We start from the raw sequence: 17883 nt of genomic DNA on the forward strand, positions 1-17883 counted from the left end.
TTGTTGTCTGGCTTATTTTTTGTTTATCCTTTGAATGGTTATTTTTCAACTAGAATCAATAATGATCTCACCCATGCATTACACTGTCTTGTTTTCTCTCTGTCAGAGCTCAAGCGTCTCCAGGGACAGTTTGTGTTGGACAGGCTGTAGGGCAGAAATTTCTAGGCTGATTAGTGAGGTCAGGACAACTCACTAAGAAGATACAAGAGATTAAAAACAGTGGTGTAGTGGAGGGTAAACGGAAGTAAATGTATTTTATCCATTTTTATTTTGCTTGACAGTTTACCCACCTTTTGCGGAATAATTATTACAAGTATAGGCAGCATTACTTTTTTTTTATCGCAACCAGTGATCAGAGTTTACCACTACATCACTGATTAAGAGACTTTTCAGATTGAAAAGAGTTGAAGTAGAGGCAACGCTACGAGATTTCAATTCTCATAAAATGTACATTGATGATGCACTATGCAGAAATCGCTCCTCCATTTTCAGGTTGCTAAAATTCTAATAGTTCGATTAGTTCCAGTTTGTGACAAAACAAGCAAGTATAGTGTAGAGAATCATTGTACCATCTAAACCACTGTGAAATATATTTTCCATAACCAAAAATATTGTATTTTCAACTGTTTGAAGCTGCTTTACAAAACCGAAAGTAAAAGACGCAAAAACGAAACTTAAGACAGAGAAGCATAGAAATTGTACACCTAGAACAGATCTGCCTTTTCTTATTGCAGCTTTAACTTTTACATGATCAAAGGAATGTCACATCCCGAGAGAGAGTTGGGGGTTTCATGACACTCATTTTTGCTCTGCAGCTCAAATTTATTGTAAATATCCCAGTATAGCCACTAGTCAGTAAGCATGCTTTTAACAAACTGTTCAACTATGAAAGCAACATTCCATCATATAGCACTCTTGAATGAATAATGCCACCAGACCACATTACACCCTTGAATAATGCAACAATTCAAAACCATGTTGGACAGTTAGAGTTTTTTTCTTGCCCGTACACTCATTACATTTTAGCTTCAAGACAATAGCACAGATACTGCTAGCTAGCTACCCACTAGGCACAGACATTAGATAAACATTTAGTTTTGAATTACTTTTGGTTGAGTTTTCAACTAATGTGAATTCAATGTGAAATCAACCATTTTTTTTGCCATTTCATTGGATTTAGGCTCAAAGTTGGGTTAGAAAAAAATATGAAATACCGTTAAGTTGATGACCTTTTGCAAATCCAATAAGTTTTCCACATTGATTCAATGTCATCACATTGAATTTTGGGTTAAAGTGACGTAGAAACAACTTTGATTCAACCATTTTTCCCCCCAGTGGGTAGCTAGCTAAGAACATGTTTCATCAAGTAACGTTAGCCTATATACAGTGCCTTGCGAAAGTATTCGGCCCCCTTGAACTTTGCGACCTTTTGCCACATTTCAGGCTTCAAACATAAAGATATAAAACTGTATTTTTTGTGAAGAATCAACAACAAGTGGGACACAATCATGAAGTGGAACGACATTTATTGGATATTTCAAACTTTTTTAACAAATCAAAAACTGAAAAATTGGGCATGCAAAATTATTCAGCCCCCTTAAGTTAATACTTTGTAGCGCCACCTTTTGCTGCGATTACAGCTGTAAGTTGCTTGGGGTATGTCTCTATCAGTTTTGCACATCGAGAGACTGAAATTTTTTCCCATTCCTCCTTGCAAAACAGCTCGAGCTCAGTGAGGTTGGATGGAGCGCATTTGTGAACAGCAGTTTTCAGTTCTTTCCACAGATTCTCGATTGGATTCAGGTCTGGACTTTGACTTGGCCATTCTAACACCTGGATATATTTATTTTTGAACCATTCCATTGTAGATTTTGCTTTATGTTTTGGATCATTGTCTTGTTGGAAGACAAATCTCCGTCCCAGTCTCAGGTCTTTTGCAGACTCCATCAGGTTTTCTTCCAGAATGGTCCTGTATTTGGCTCCATCCATCTTCCCATCAATTTTAACCATCTTCCCTGTCACTGCTGAAGAAAAGCAGGCCCAAACCATGATGCTGCCACCACCATGTTTGACAGTGGGTATGGTGTGTTCAGGGTGATGAGCTGTGTTGCTTTTACGCCAAACATAACGTTTTGCATTGTTGCCAAAAAGTTCAATTTTGGTTTCATCTGACCAGAGCACCTTCTTACACATGTTTGGAGGTGTCTCCCAGGAGGCTTGTGGCAAACTTTAAACAACACTTTTAATGGATAGCTTTAAGAAATGTCTTTCTTCTTGCCACTCTTCCATAAAGGCCAGATTTGTGCAATATACGACTGATTGTTGTCCTATGGACAGAGTCTCCCACCTCAGCTGTAGATCTCTGCAGTTCATCCAGAGTGATCATGGGCCTCTTGGCTGCATCTCTGATCAGTCTTCTCCTTGTATGAGCTGAAAGTTTAGAGGGACGGCCAGGTCTTGGTAGATTTGCAGTGGTCTGATACTCCTTCCATTTCAATATTATCGCTTGCACAGTGCTCCTTGGGATGTTTAAAGCTTGGGAAATCTTTTTGTATCCAAATCCGGCTTTAAACTTCTTCAAAACAGTATCTCGGACCTGCCTGGTGTGTTCCTTGTTCTTCATGATGCTCTCTGCGCTTTTAACGGACCTCTGAGACTATCACAGTGCAGGTGCATTTATACGGAGACTTGATTACACACAGGTGGATTGTATTTATCATCATTAGTCATTTAGGTCAACATTGGATCATTCAGAGATCCTCACTGAACTTCTTGGAGAGAGTTTGCTGCACTGAAAGTAAAGGGGCTGAATAATTTTGCACGCCCAATGTTTCAGTTTTTGATTTGTTAAAAAAGTTTGAAATATCCAATAAATGTCGTTCCACTTCATGATTGTGTCCCACTTGTTGTTGATTCTTCACAAAAAAAATATGGTTTTATATCTTTATGTTTGAAGCCTGAAATGTGGCAAAAGGTCGCAAAGTTCAAGGGGGCCGAATACTTTCGCAAGGCACTGTATATATATATATATATATATAACAAATACCCCTCTCATACGAATTATAAAAGTGCAGTAGTCCTACGTTACAACTTTAGCTTATCAAAGTTAAGAACAAACCAAGCTTCATTTTTATCAATATCATGCAAATCATTATATGTGGTAAAAGGAAAGTGTGCCTGAAAACATAGGTAATTCACTGGGGAGTCGATCAGATGCTTGCTGGCCAAATGTATATGATTTGTTCACAAGTGTCGTATTGTACGAATACATTATCATTGTATTAGTTCAAGGATCTTTCCATTTTTTCAGGATTGTTTTTAAATGAACATGATATGCAGCAAAAACACATTTCATCCAGCAATAATTCAAGCCATGATGAAATTAAATTAACCTTTGGAATTTGCGATTCTGGTTAGGGATAGGCGAATTTGAGTGAAACTCCTTGCTTTTGAGAATCTATGGTAGTGTGAAACGCTCTAATCCACACACTCAGCAGTATACAATCCTTCTGTTTGTTGTGGGAGAGAGACCCAAGGTGTGAGAGAGAGAGAGAATTTGAGCCTTATGCAAATTTCAATTGGTTATAGTTGAAAAAGTATAAATGGTATCAAAAAGCTGAATACTATCACCCTATTGTGCCAGTCCGGTCAGCACATTTTAAAGTTTGAATGGCGTTTCTAGCTAAAACGGTTGAAAACTACTTACGGTCCAAACTTTTACCATGTCAAATTATGACCATTGTAATGCATTGTGATTTGTGCAAGTACTTTTGTAGTGTGAAAAGTATTAGTAGTTTCAAAACGTTTTTTTTTTTTCAAGCAAGTTGTTTTGGTGTTGGTAGATTTGATGGTTTTGGTGCTACAGGTGGTAACGGAATAATAATACATTTTGTTGAAATGATGTGGAAACAACATTGATTCAACCAGTGTGTGTCTTGTGGGAAGTATGAGCAAGCACACCTAATTATTCATGTAGACAGTTGACTTTATTGAATAATTAACCATTTTGGAGTTTAGACAATGGTTCTGATTATATCTAGTTGATTTCCTTGCACACATTTAGTAACAAATAAAAGCAAAATATTTGTGTCAAAACAAAATAGCCTACTGACTGACAGGTAATAATTTCCGGTGTGGTGATCCTCAGGTGATCATGAGGATGTGTTCGGCATATCTGTCAATTTCATACTGTCCTATAGGCCTACAGTTCAATCATGTCCTCCCCTTCCTCCTGGGCGAACAGGTATGTGGCAAAATTGAACAAAAACGCCTTAATCTTATGCCCGTTTGACACCCACCATGCTTTGTACATAGCCTCCCCAAACAGCACAGACAGGAAGATGATGACGAAGATGAGAAAGCAGCGGTCAGTGTAGTAGGTAATCTTCTCCCTGCGGGTCTTCTGGTCCCAGGGCAGGGCTTGGCGGGCCTCGGCATAGCGGCTAAAGTGTAGCAAGGCATCCTCCTCCTCAGCCGTCTCCCTCTCATGTTCAGTAACTCCATCTCCTTGTGCCATCTCTTCAAGACTTCCTCTATTGGGCGATTCTGTATATCCCTTCACCCTAAACCCTCTAGTTCAGGATTTCAACGTTCACAAAAGTAACAAATAATTAGAGATGGAGAGAAATGCAGAGAGTGGTGATTATAGTTTTCCAGCATCCATACTGCTTGTGTGTCCCTCGTGAAGATTGGTATCCAGTCTGTCGATTAGCACTCTTGGATCTCTGGTAACTTAGCTTCCATTGTCAACTCCTCCTCCTGTTGTTGTCTCTGTTTTCTTAATCGACGAGAAACAGTCTTGATGTCTCCTGTGTGTTATTCTGTCTGGTTTTCTCCCTGTGTTAGACTGGCTGAAGGGAATAAAGTGCCAGGCTGATTAGTTAAGTCAGGACACTTCACTAAGAAGATATAGGGGATTAAGCCACACTCAGCAGTTTACAATCCTGTTTGACCCAAGGTAACAGATTGGAAAAGAGAGCGAGGGGGAGGGGAGAGGGAGAGAGAAAGAGAGATCATTAAAATGGAAATTGGCTTTTGTCAATCAAGTCAGTGTCCACTTATACAGACAATTAGCATGATTGATAGGAGCACAAGACTGTTTCGCGGGTGATGTGGAGGTAAACCCAGGCCCTGCATGTCCCCAGGCACCCTCATTTGTTGACTTCTGTGATTGAAAAATCATTGGTTTCATGCATGTCAACATCAGAAGCCTCCTCCCTAAGTTTGTTTTACTCACTGCTTTAGCACACTCTGCTAACCCTGATGTCCTTGCCGTGTCTGAATCCTGGCTCAGGAAGGCCACCAAAAATTCTGAGATTTCCATACCCAACTATAACATTTTCCGTCAAGATAGAACTGCCAAAGGGGGAGGAGTTGCAGTCTACTGCAGAGAAAGCCTGCAAAGTAATGTCATACTTTCCAGGTCCATACCCAAACAGTTCAAACTACTAATTTTAAAAATTACTCTCTCCAGAAACAAGTCTCTCACTGTTGCCACCTGCTACCGACCCCCCTCAGCTCCCAGCTGTGCCCTGGACACCATTTGTGAATTGATCGACCCCATCTAGCTTCAGAGTTTGTTCTGTTAGGTGACCTAAACTGGGATATGCTTAACACCCCGGCAGTCCTACAATCTAAGCTAGATGGCCTCAATCTCACACAAATCATCAAGGAACCCACCAGGTACAACCCTAAATCTGTAAACAAGGGCACCCTCATAGACGTCATTCTGACCAACTGGCCCTCCAAATACACCTCCGCTGTCTTCAACCAGGATCTCAGCGATCACTGCCTCTCAACGGTTTTTAGCCATAAGACTCCTGAACAGGTAAACAAATGGTTACCCGGACTATTTGCATTGTGTTCCCCCCCAACCCCTCTTTTACGCTGCTGCTACTCTGTTTATTATATGCATAGTCACTTTAACTATACATTCATGTACATACTACCTCAATTGGCCAGACCAACCAGTGCTCCCGCACATTGGCTAACCGGGCTATCTGCATTGTGTCCAACCCGCCAACCCCTCTTTTTACGCTACTGCTACTCTCTGTTCATCATATATGCACAGTCACTTTAACCACACCTACATGTACATACTACCTCAAGCCTGACTAACCAGTGTCTGTATGTAGCCTTGCTACTCTTATTTTCAAATGTCTTTTTACTGTTGTTTTATTTCTTTACTTACCTACACACACTTTTTTTCGCACTATTGGTTAGAGCCTGTAAGTAAGCATTTCACTGTAAGGTTGTATTCGGCGCATGTGACAAATACACTTTGATTTGATTTGTTCTCGTCATATGAGCCCACCACGTCACCCACTGGGCACAGACGTCATTTCAATATCTATTCCACGTTGGTTCAATTTCATTTTGTTGAAGTGACATGGAAACAATGTTGATTTAACCAGTGTGTGCCCAGTGGCAACTCTGAATCCTTAAGAGTCTATTGACCCATGCGTCAATCTAAGTAACATTATACAATTAATTACTACTAAAACAGGACCCAGGTGATAAATATAAAGATCCAGTCCATATAAAAACTGGAGGCCTCTTATTCTTCAACGTTGTGATGTGAAAATCCTTGCAAAATGCATAACACATAGAATCAAAAAGGTTTTACCAGATATTGTTCATCCTGATCAGACAGGTTTTTTACATGGATGATATATTGGAGATAATATACGAAAATTACTTGAGGCAATTGAACATTATGAAACATCAAAAGATACCAGGCCTGGTCTTCATAGTAGATTTTGAAAAGGCATTTGATAAAGTCTGACTAGAATTTATATATAATTGCCTGGATTACTATAATTTCAGTGAATTTCTTATACACTGGGTTAAAGTTATGTACAGCAACCCCAGATGTAAAATAGTGAATAATGGTTACTTCTCAGAAAGTATTAGCATTTAAGTGGAGTAAAACAATGCTGTCCGTTGTCTCCATATCTATTTATTATGGCCATTGAAATGCTAGTTATTAAAATTAGATCCAACAAGAACATCAAGGGGTTAGAAATCCAGGGGATAAAAACAAAAGCGTCAATGTATGCCATTAACTCTAGTTTTTTCTTAAGTCTGCACAATCTCATTGAAGATCTCGATCACTTTTCTAGCCTCTCTGGACTAAAACCTAATTATTACAAGTGTACCATATTACGTATTGGATTGTTAAAAATATAGTGTTTACACTACCTTGTAGTTTACCAATAAAATGGGCGGATGGTGAAGTAGACACACTTGGTATTCACATCTCAAAAAATATAAATTAACTTACCACAATCAATTTCAATAGAAAGTTTGCAAAAATAGAAAATATTCTGCAACCATGGAGAGGTAAATGCTTGTCTATTTATGGAGCAATCACATTGACTAACTCTTTGGTCCTATCACAGTTTACTTACTTACTAGCGGTGCTGCCTTCTCCAGACGACTCGTTTTTAAAATCATATGAGCAAAAAATATTGAATTTTATTTGGAATGCTAAGACATACAAAATTAAGCGTACCTATTTACATAATGAATAAGAGTTGGGGCTAAAATGATTAAATATTAAAGCTTTAAACCTCTCACTAAAAGCTTCACTCATACATAAGTTCTACTTAAACCCAAAATGGTTCTCCAGTACATTATTAAGAAAGGCTCATGTTCAAAAATGTCCTTTTTGCATTTATACAGATTACAACTACTCATTTCCGACTAATTGAAAATTACATTTTGTTTAAAGTATCGCCCTTTCTCAGAAAAGCTATACAAAGCTGGTTACAATTTCAGTTTTATCCTCCATAAAATATTGGCATTTCATATTGGTTTCATCTGACCATATGACATTCTCCCAATCTTCTTCTGGATCATCCAAATGCTCTCCAGCAAACTTCAGACGGGCCGGGACATGTACTGGCTTAAGCAGGGGGACATGTCTGGCACTGCAGGATTTGAGTCCCTGGCGGCGTAGTGTGTTACTGATGGTAGGCTTTGTTACTTTGGTCCCAGCTCTCTGCAGGTCATTCACTAGGTCCCCCCATGTGGTTCTGGGATTTTTGCTCACCGTTCTTGTGATCATTTTGACCCCACGGGGTGAGATCTTGCGTGGAGCCCCAGATCGAGGGAGATTATCAGTGGTCTTGTATGTCTTCCATTTCCTAATAATTGCTCCCACAGTTGATTTCTTCAAACCAAGCTGCTTACCTATTGCAGATTCAGTCTTCCCAGCCTGGTGCAGGTCTACAATTTTGTTTCTGGTGTCCTTTGACAGCTCTTTGGTCTTGGCCATAGTGGAGTTTGGAGTGTGACTGTTTGAGGTTGTGGACAGGTGTCTTTTATACTGATAACAAGTTCAAACAAGTGCCATTAATACAGATAACGAGTGGAAGACAGAGAAGCCTCTTAAAGAAGAAGTTACAGGTCTGTGAGAGCCAGAAATCTTGCTTGTTTGTAAATGACCAAATACTTATTTTCCACCATAATTTGAAAATAAATTCATTAAAAATCCTACAATGTGATTTTCTGGATTTTTTTCTCATTTTGTCTGTCATAGTTGAAGTGTACCTATGATGAAAATTACAGGCCTCTGTCATCCTTTTAAGTGGGAGAACTTGCACAATTGGTGGCTGAATAAATACTTATTTGCCCCACTGTACAAGTATCATGTCTTTGGCTATGCCGGATTAAGTGATATGACATGCTATTCTATAAAATAATTTCTCCGTAATTAATATTACCTGATTGAGCTAATCGTGTAAATGTAATTAACTAGAGAGGCAGGAACCCACAAAATAATATTTATAGAGCTGTTATCTTCCAAATAAACTCTTAAAGTCCTAGTAATATTTTACATCAATAGCAGTCAATATTAATTGTTATCTTAATTCAGTCTCATCTGAAAGTTGTAAATTCTTGGTTATCTGCACGAACCCTGGCTAACAAGTTGTTACTAAATGATTCCATATGTGTTGTTTCATAGTTTTCATGTCTTCACTATTATTTTACAATGTAGAAAATAGTAAAAAAATAAAGAGAAACCCTTGAATGAGTAGGTGTGTCCAAACGTTTGACTGGTACTGTATGTTTGTCATTTGTAATTAAGATTATGTTAATAACCTCTAGTGACTCCCCATCCCGGATGAGGGAGCGTAATCATCGACTGACACTAATTAGCATAACGCAACGGACATAAATATTCCTAGAAAATATTCTTATTCATGAAAATCACAAGTGAAATATATTGAGACACAGCTTAGCCTTTTGTTAATCACCCTGTCATCTCAGATTTTCAAAATATGCTTTACAGCCAAAGCTAGACTAGCATTTGTGTAAGTTTATCGATAGCCTAGCATAGCATTTTGTCCAGCTAGCAGCAGGTAACTTGGTCACGGAAATCAGAAAAGCAATCAAATTTACCTTTGATGAGCTTCAGATGTTTTCACTCACGAGACTCCCAGTTAGATAGTATTTTTGTAGGCGAAATAGCTCCGTTTGTTCTTCACGTTTGGCTGAGAAATTGCCCTGGAAATTGCAGTCACGAAACCTCCAAAAAATATTCAAAATTAGCTCCATAATATCGACAGAAACATGACAAACGTTGTTTATAATCCAGCCTCAAGGTGTTTTTCAAATATCTATTCGATAATATATTCACCGGGACAATTGGTTTTTCAGTAGGACCGATTGGAATAATGGCTACCTCTGTATTTTACACGAGAATCACTCTGGGAGCATCAGGTGACCACTTGCGCAATGTAGCCGCTTACGGGTATTCTTCAACATGAATGCGTAAAACTACGTCACAATGCTGTAGACACATTGGGAAATACGGAGAAAAAGTAATCTGGTTGATAGCCTATTCACTGCTCAATAGGGACGCATTGGAACGCAGAGCTTTCAAAACATGAGGCACTTCCGGATTAGATTTTTCTCAGGCTTTTGCCTGCAATATCAGTTCTGTTATACTGATAGACAATATTTCTACAGTTTTGGAAACTTTAGAGTGTTCTCTATCCTAAGCTGCCAATTATATGCATATTCTAGCATCTTGTCCTGACAAAATATCCCGTTTACCACGGGAACGTTATTTTTCCAAAAATGAAAATACTGCCCCCTAGTCACAAGAGTTAAAGTACCTAATAAAGAACAGTGGATGTTTTCAGTATCTCTACTTTTAGGGAACATTTGGAAATAATATCATAATCTTTGCTGTTAAGCGGAGCGACACAGGGGAACCCAAAAGTCATTATTTCATTTATATGGCAGTTATACACATTGCTAATATGTGGTGCATCTGTGCATCTGTGTTAAAGGAAATACCTGTTCACCTATTCTTTACCTGGCAACTAATTACAGTATATGTTTTCTTATTGGCCAATGCTTTAATTATGTGGAAGGAAGTGATAGGAAGTGATAGACAGTTCTAGTTTGAAAACTGTGCTGATGGTGTTCAATGTGGTTTCAACATTAAATCTGCTAAATAGTTATCCATCTCTACCCAGTCCTTGCTTCTACAGAATGTCATCCATCCACCTGTACTCGCACCCTCATATAAAACAATGCTGATGATGCAGATTGTCATGCAATTTACTGTGTAATTAATAGGCTATTATTATTGATTGGCTATTATTGTTGATTGACTTTTAATGCTCTGCATTATTTCCAACCCCTACCATGTGTATCACTATCAGTTATACAGAAGTACCTTGCAAGGGTAAAGTTGAAGCCTTGCAAAAAGGTTTTCCATCGTATAAATCACAGTCACAATCTACTGCATGTAATTCACTCTGGAATTAAGATGGACTCACTCTGACGCCCTTAGCTTTTTCTAACACCCTGTGGTGTTATGAAAAATATGTCTCGAGATTAAATACTAGATCCCTTTCCTTAAATAAAGTATTGTTGAACCTGTTCACCTGAAAACAGCCGTCCTCTGACTGCAGGTAGCAGTCTTCTTATGTTGGAGGTCTTAGAATAATTGTTGGAGTTTGGTGTAGAGAATCGTCTTGTTTGACATTTCCTTGTTGGATCTTGATGGACATTAGCTAGAACAAGTGGCGATTTTAGCATGTAAATCTTAGTAAGGCAAACTCCCCAATTGTTTCTATTTATACATGCCAGCAAAGCCACTACACAATACATTGATTGCACTACAGTGGTTCATTCAGCCCTTTTTAAATAAAATAGCTTATGTGGCTGACTTGCTTAAACTAATGTGGTTTCTACTAACAATTGAGATGTACAAACTATGGCATAAGGGGATGACAAGCAGTTAAGAGGCAACCCGTAATTTCTATTAAGACATTAATGAGCGAGCTAGGACGAACGTAGTCCATTTCAAATATTTGTTCAGCACTTTTGAAGTGTTGAGCAACAGAATTCAGAACATGGGCCGTTCTTACAGTGTTCTCCCTGTGCACCAAGTCATAACCGTAGGATAAATTAAGGGGGCATATAAGCAGACAATGAAAGCTCTTACAATTTCCAATGATTACATTTCTCAAAAACAGGTTATAGGCTACATGTTCACCACCAAGTTAGAACAGTAGATGATATTAAGAGGTGAAAATAGACCAAATGATTAAGGTGAGGCACATGGGCTACTAACAGCTTGCTACACAACTTATATATAACTTTCAGTATACATATCTCCCTGGCATATTACATCATTTATGCAGCAGCATAATTGGACTCACCTTGTTGTGCTGTGCTCACTTGAACAGGAAGGTGGCGCGGCGGTTCTTCGTGGGCAAAATCTGTCATCAAACTTTGTCATCAAAGTCTGCCATTCTCAGGTTTTATGGTGCTTTCAAAACAACTGGGAGAAAAATGCTTGAATCATGATGATGTCAGTGATCTTCAGGTCATAGCTCTAGAAAGAGGCCCGAGTTCCGAATGTACAATTCCGTATTTTCCCAGTCGTAGCTTGTTTTTGCCCCATTCCGAGTTGTCTTGAACTCACTAAAATCATATTTTGCAGTTCCGCGTTGTTCATGCTTCATTGACAGTATGGCCAACGTTGAATGTTTATCATTTTAAACTAGGAAAAGAGACCCTTAATTTTAGACTTGGGACCACACAGCCATTCCACTGAATAGCAGGCTGATGATTGCTTTGCAATGCTTGCAGTTACGGATTTCTTCCAAACCACTCATTGTTGAATTTCCGATTTCCAACTTGTTGTGTAATGTGTATGTCCAATGGCTGATGAGCACTGATATGTTTTATCTGTAATTTATCTCCATTATTTTTCTTCATATGACAAGGATTTGCCAGCAGATTGTCAACTTGAGTCATGATGATGACTGCTAGCTAAGATTTTGGACTGATCATGTCAACATCATACTTTCAATCAAAGCTACTATAGATATGTGACGTCATTTTATCTGTGGCCAATGACCTTGAGCCATCTTGGATGGGCACTTCTAATGTAACTCTATGGCAGCACCCAAGGTGCTTGAATTTTATAGCTCTACCCTTAGACTTGGCGGTGACGTAGTGTCCCCATGAGTGAAAGAACACTGAACCAATCACGGCGCAATGCTCCATATTTTCTGCTGGCTTGCCCCACCACCACAGAAAGCACTGAAATAAGCTGAAACACTAGCATTTTGGAGCTGCCTTACTCAAGAAAACAAAAAATAGGCCATGTTTGTATGCAGCTTTATTAAGTCAGTGATATTTATCTTTCCTTCTTTCTTTTTTACATTGTTTGAAAACTGATATGTGACACATATTAATGCCAAAATAACATGCAAAACAGGAAAGCTAAAAATGTGGGTCTCAAAACTGCCCCACCTGCCCTGAATGACGGATCCCCACTGGCTACAACGTCAAACATAACGAGGCCTATTGAGTGGTCTTCCTGAGAAAGCTTGGGATTGCACAGTAGTATATATTTTACTCTTGTAAATCTCTCTTCTTGTTACAACGCTAAGTTTATTTATACATCAGATGAATGTGTTATAAGTGTGCTTCATCTAATACCAGAACCAAAGGATCTGGATTACAGTTGAGATAACATTAAAAGTACATGTGCAAGTGATCAGTGCTGTTCGAGATTCTGACAGATTATTACTGTATTGTGAAGACTTCCACAGACCTGTGACCACCTATGCACAGTTAAAGTTGGAAGTTTACATACACCTTAGCCAAATACATTTATACTCAGTTTTTCACAATTCCTGACATTTAATCCTAGGAAAAAATCCCTTCTTTTACTGTGGATATAGATACTTTTGTACCTGTTTCCTTCAGCAACTTCACAAGGTCCTTTGCAGTTGTTCTAGGATTGACTTGCACTTTTCACATCAAAGTATGTTCATCTCTAGGGGACAGAACGCATCTCCTTCTTGAGCGGTATGACGGCTGCATGGTCCCATGGTGTTTATACTTGCGTACTATTGTTTGTACAGATGAACGTGGTACATTCAGGCGTTTGGAATTTGCTCCCAATGATGAACCAGACTTGTGGAGGTCTACAATGTTTTTCTGTGGTCTTTGGCTGATTTCTTTTGATTTTCCCATGATATCAAGCAAAGAGGCACTGAGTTTGAAGGTAGTCCTTGAAATACATCCACAGGTACACCTCCAATTGACTCAAATGATGTCAATTAGCCTATCAGAAGCTTCTAAAGCCATGAAATATTTTTTCTGGAATTTTCCAAGCTGTTTAAAGGCACAGTCAACTTAGTGAATGTTCTGACCCACTGGAATTGTAATACAGTGAATGATAAGTCAAATAATCTGTCTTTCAACAATTGTTGGAAAAATGACTTGTGCCATGCACCAAGTAGATGTCCTAACCAACTTGCCAAAACTATAGTTTGTTACCAATACATGGGAGTAATTGGAATTATGTAATGTGCAAGTTAAAAATCAAATCAAATTTATTTGTCACATACACATGGTTAGCAGATGTTAATGCGAGTGTAGCGAAATGCTTGTGCTTCTAGTTCCGACAATGCAGTAATAACCAACAAGTAATCTAACTAACAATTCCAAAACTGATGTCTTACACTTGTGTGTATAAGGGGATAAAGAATATGTACATAAAGATATATGAATGAGTGATGGTACAGAGCAGCATAGGCAAGATACAGTAGATGGTATCGAGTACAGTATATACATATGAGATGAGTATTTAAACAAGGTGGCATAGTTAAAGTGGCTAGTGACACATGTATTACATAAAGATGCAGTAGATGATATAGAGTACAGTATATACGTATACATATGAGATGAATAATGTAGGGCACATATGTCAGAGTCAAGGCCCGCGGGCCACATCCGGCCCGCGAGAAGGTTTTTTACGGCCCCTGGGATGATCTTGATTTATTATTAGAACCGGCCCGCAGACCGCAGCAAGCCGGCAGCCCGCAGATCTTTTACACGCACCAATACTACATTTCCCACAATGCAACGGTGACGCACCGAGCAGTAGGCTGCTTCATTTCAATATTTATTGGCACAGCAGTCGTCAGCATCACAGTAAAATTAACTTTCAGATACCCATCAAAAATGGCAAAACGGAAGGTGGACACTGAGAACCGGGGTTTCAAACAAGGTGGGAGTCGGAGTATATGTTCACGGAGGTAGCTGGAAAACCTGTGTGTCTTCTGTGTGGAGAAAGTGTGGCGGTACTGAAAGAGTATAATCTGAGACGACATTATGAAACGAAACACGCGGACAAAAACAAGAATATGGACATGGAACAAAGGCTACAAAAGGCAGAGGAATTAAAACGAGGCCTCAAATCTCGACAGGCTCTGTTCAAAAAAGCCAAATCACGACATTATGAAACGAAACACGCGGACAAAAACAAGAATATGGACATGGAACAAAGGCTACAAAAGGCAGAGGAATTAAAACGAGGCCTCAAATCTCGACAGGCTCTGTTCAAAAAAGCCAAATCACAAGGCCAGGCTGCTGTCAAGGCCAGTTTTATTTTGGCAGAAGAGATCGCTAAATCAGCCCGGCCATTTACGGAGGGGATTTCATCAAAAACTGCATGATTAAAGTTTGTGAAGTTTGCCCAGAAAAAAAGGCAACTCTTTTTAAATGTGAGTCTGAGCAGAAACACCATTGCCGAGAGAGTAGACCAGTTGTCCATCAATCTAAAAGAGCAGCTTGTGAAAAAGGGAAAAGATTTCATTGCATATTCCTTGGCTGTGGATGAGAGCACCGACATTTCTGACATTGCCCAGTTGTCAATTTTCATCCGCGGAGTGGACTCCAGCCTAAGCGTGACAGAGGAGTTTTTGGCTTTACGTCCTATGCATGGCACAACTACGGGGCATGATTTGTATGAAGAGGTGTCAAGATGTGTAAATGAGATGGAGCTGCCTTGGGAAAAACTCGTGGGTTTGACAACCGACGGAGCACCTGCGATGTGTGGACACAGGAGCGGACTGGTGGCGAAGATACGGGAAAAGATGCAAGAGGAAAACGCGTCAGGTGAGCTGACAGCTTATCATTGTATCATACACCAGGAAGCGTTGTGCGGTAAAGCCTTGAAAATGGAGCATGTAATGAGCATCATCACGCGCACAGTTAACTTTATCAGAGCCAAAGGTTTGAATCACCGCCAGTTCAAGGCATTTCTGACGGAGTTAGAAACGGAGCATGGTGATTTGCCTTATCACACAGAGGTGCGATGGCTAAGCCAGGGAAAGGTGCTTCAAAGATGTTTCGAGCTTCGTGAGGAGATTTGTCTGTTCTTGGACAGCAAAGGGAAAGACACAACACAACTCCGAGACGAAATGTTTCTGTGTGAAATGGCTTTTCTGTGTGACATTACGAGTCATCTGAATGCAATGAACTTGCAGCTGCAGGGTCGGGATCATGTCATCTCTGATATGTACAGTACAGTGAAGGCATTTAAAACCAAACTGACTCTGTGGGAGACGCAGATGCGGAAAGAAAATTTGAGCCACTTTCCCAGCTGCCAGACCATGAAAGAGAAGCTCTCTACCAGTGCGTTCCCGAGCGCACAGTTGGCTGATAAAATAGGTATGCTTGCCGCTGACTTTCGACGCCGATTTGCTGACTTTGAAGCACAAAAAAGCAGGTTGGAACTGCTCGGTAACCCATTTGCTGTTGACGTGGAAAGCTCACCACCAAACCTCCAAATGGAGTTGATTGACCTCCAATGCAATGATGCACTGAGGGCAAAATATGCGGCAGTGGGTGCTGCGGAGTTCGCCCGTTTCCTCCCCGACACAATGCCCCAGCTGCGCATCCAGGCTGCTCAAACGTTGTCTATGTTTGGCAGCACATACCTGTGTGAACAACTTTTTCTTTGATGAACCTGAACAAAACATCACACAGAAGTCGACTTACTGCTGAACACCTCCACTCAATTCTGAGGATTTCCTCAGCTCAGAGCCTTACCCCGAACATTGATGAACTTGTGGAAAAGATGGGACACCACCAAGTATCACCCTCAACCTCAAACAAGTGAACATTACTGTGCAATCACATATTTAGAGTTTTTACTCAGTTCAAGTTTAAAAGTTAAAGTTTAATATTTGTTTTCACTGCATGTTACTTCTCCTTAAACAAAGTGTTGTTTTTGATTAATAGATTTTTGCACTTTATTTTATTGTATTTCAATCCAATTATATTTTAAAAATATTTCAGTTGAGTGGATGATAGAAAATTGCTATTATTGTTTTTTTCTTTGAAGTAAATTTAGCCCACTTTTGCTAAAATAGAAAATATAGGCTACTGATGGTGCCTTGAATACCGGTTTCTTTCATTTAATGTTCATGTTATGGGGATTTTTATATAAAGGAAATTTGTCTTTTGTGTCTGTTGAAAATTAAAGATTACTGACAGAGCCATAAGAAAATATTGCTTTATTTATCTGATCATATTGGAATATATTTGTTAGGTTTTCAGTAGGTTCAATTAGGTTCACTAGACTATATGCGTCATTTAAAAATTTTTCAATGAACATTCGAACAGTCCGGCCCTCGGCTTGTAGCTAAATTTTTTATTTGGCCCTCCGTCCATTTGACTTTGACACCCCTGATGTAGGGTATGTAAACATTATATTAGGTAGCATTGTTTAAAGTGGGTAGTGATATATTTTACATCATTTCCCATCAATATCAGTTGCAATCCGTGATTTAATTTCATACACCAGCTAAATAACTTGTGTGAAAAATGTTACGTTTTGAATGGTACATTAGTGCATAACTGTAGCCATTCAGTTATGTAACTCTATAGCGTCAGGAAGGGGATTGTGATTTTATCACATTTATATGCTCATGAATACATTTTAGCACACATTTTCTTCCTTTTATCATTTTGAAACATCGTTATAATTTTCTGTGATTTTTTTTTACTTCACTCTGGCCACCAGTTGCACATTCATTCCCGTTCTGTACATTCTTTCCATCAATTTAATTATTCTGGACCAGCTTTTTGCTAAAATAGTCATGGAAACATGCAAAAAAAGGAACACAATTTAAACACTGACATATTGAAATATCATATGCACTGAAATTAATTGAATTCAAGTGGCATTGCATAATTTTGATGACTGCCAAGACTTTCTTTGGGGACATTGCCTCCTACCTCGGACCGTGCTCTGTGCATTAGCTTGTTGGTGAGCAGACACAACAGTAACTCACTTTTATTGGACATTGTATCACCTTCCCCATGTTCTTTACGTCCTCTGAGTCCCAGGGATAGTCAGCTTGGTGTGCGTGTCTCTGATAGAGCGACAATGATAACATAGCAACAGTGAGCTTTGATGTACGGGTTGGTAAAGGTATGGCGACAAGCTTTTTATTATTGTGTCAATAAACCTTAAGAAGAGCTGTTTCCGGCCAATGAGCACATTTTTGTCAAATGGACTATTGATCAACCAACCTGTAGTCTACCAGT

This window comes from Oncorhynchus masou, unplaced genomic scaffold (genome assembly GCF_036934945.1).
Source record: "Oncorhynchus masou masou isolate Uvic2021 unplaced genomic scaffold, UVic_Omas_1.1 unplaced_scaffold_18___fragment_8___debris, whole genome shotgun sequence".
Lineage (NCBI taxonomy): Eukaryota > Metazoa > Chordata > Actinopteri > Salmoniformes > Salmonidae > Oncorhynchus > Oncorhynchus masou.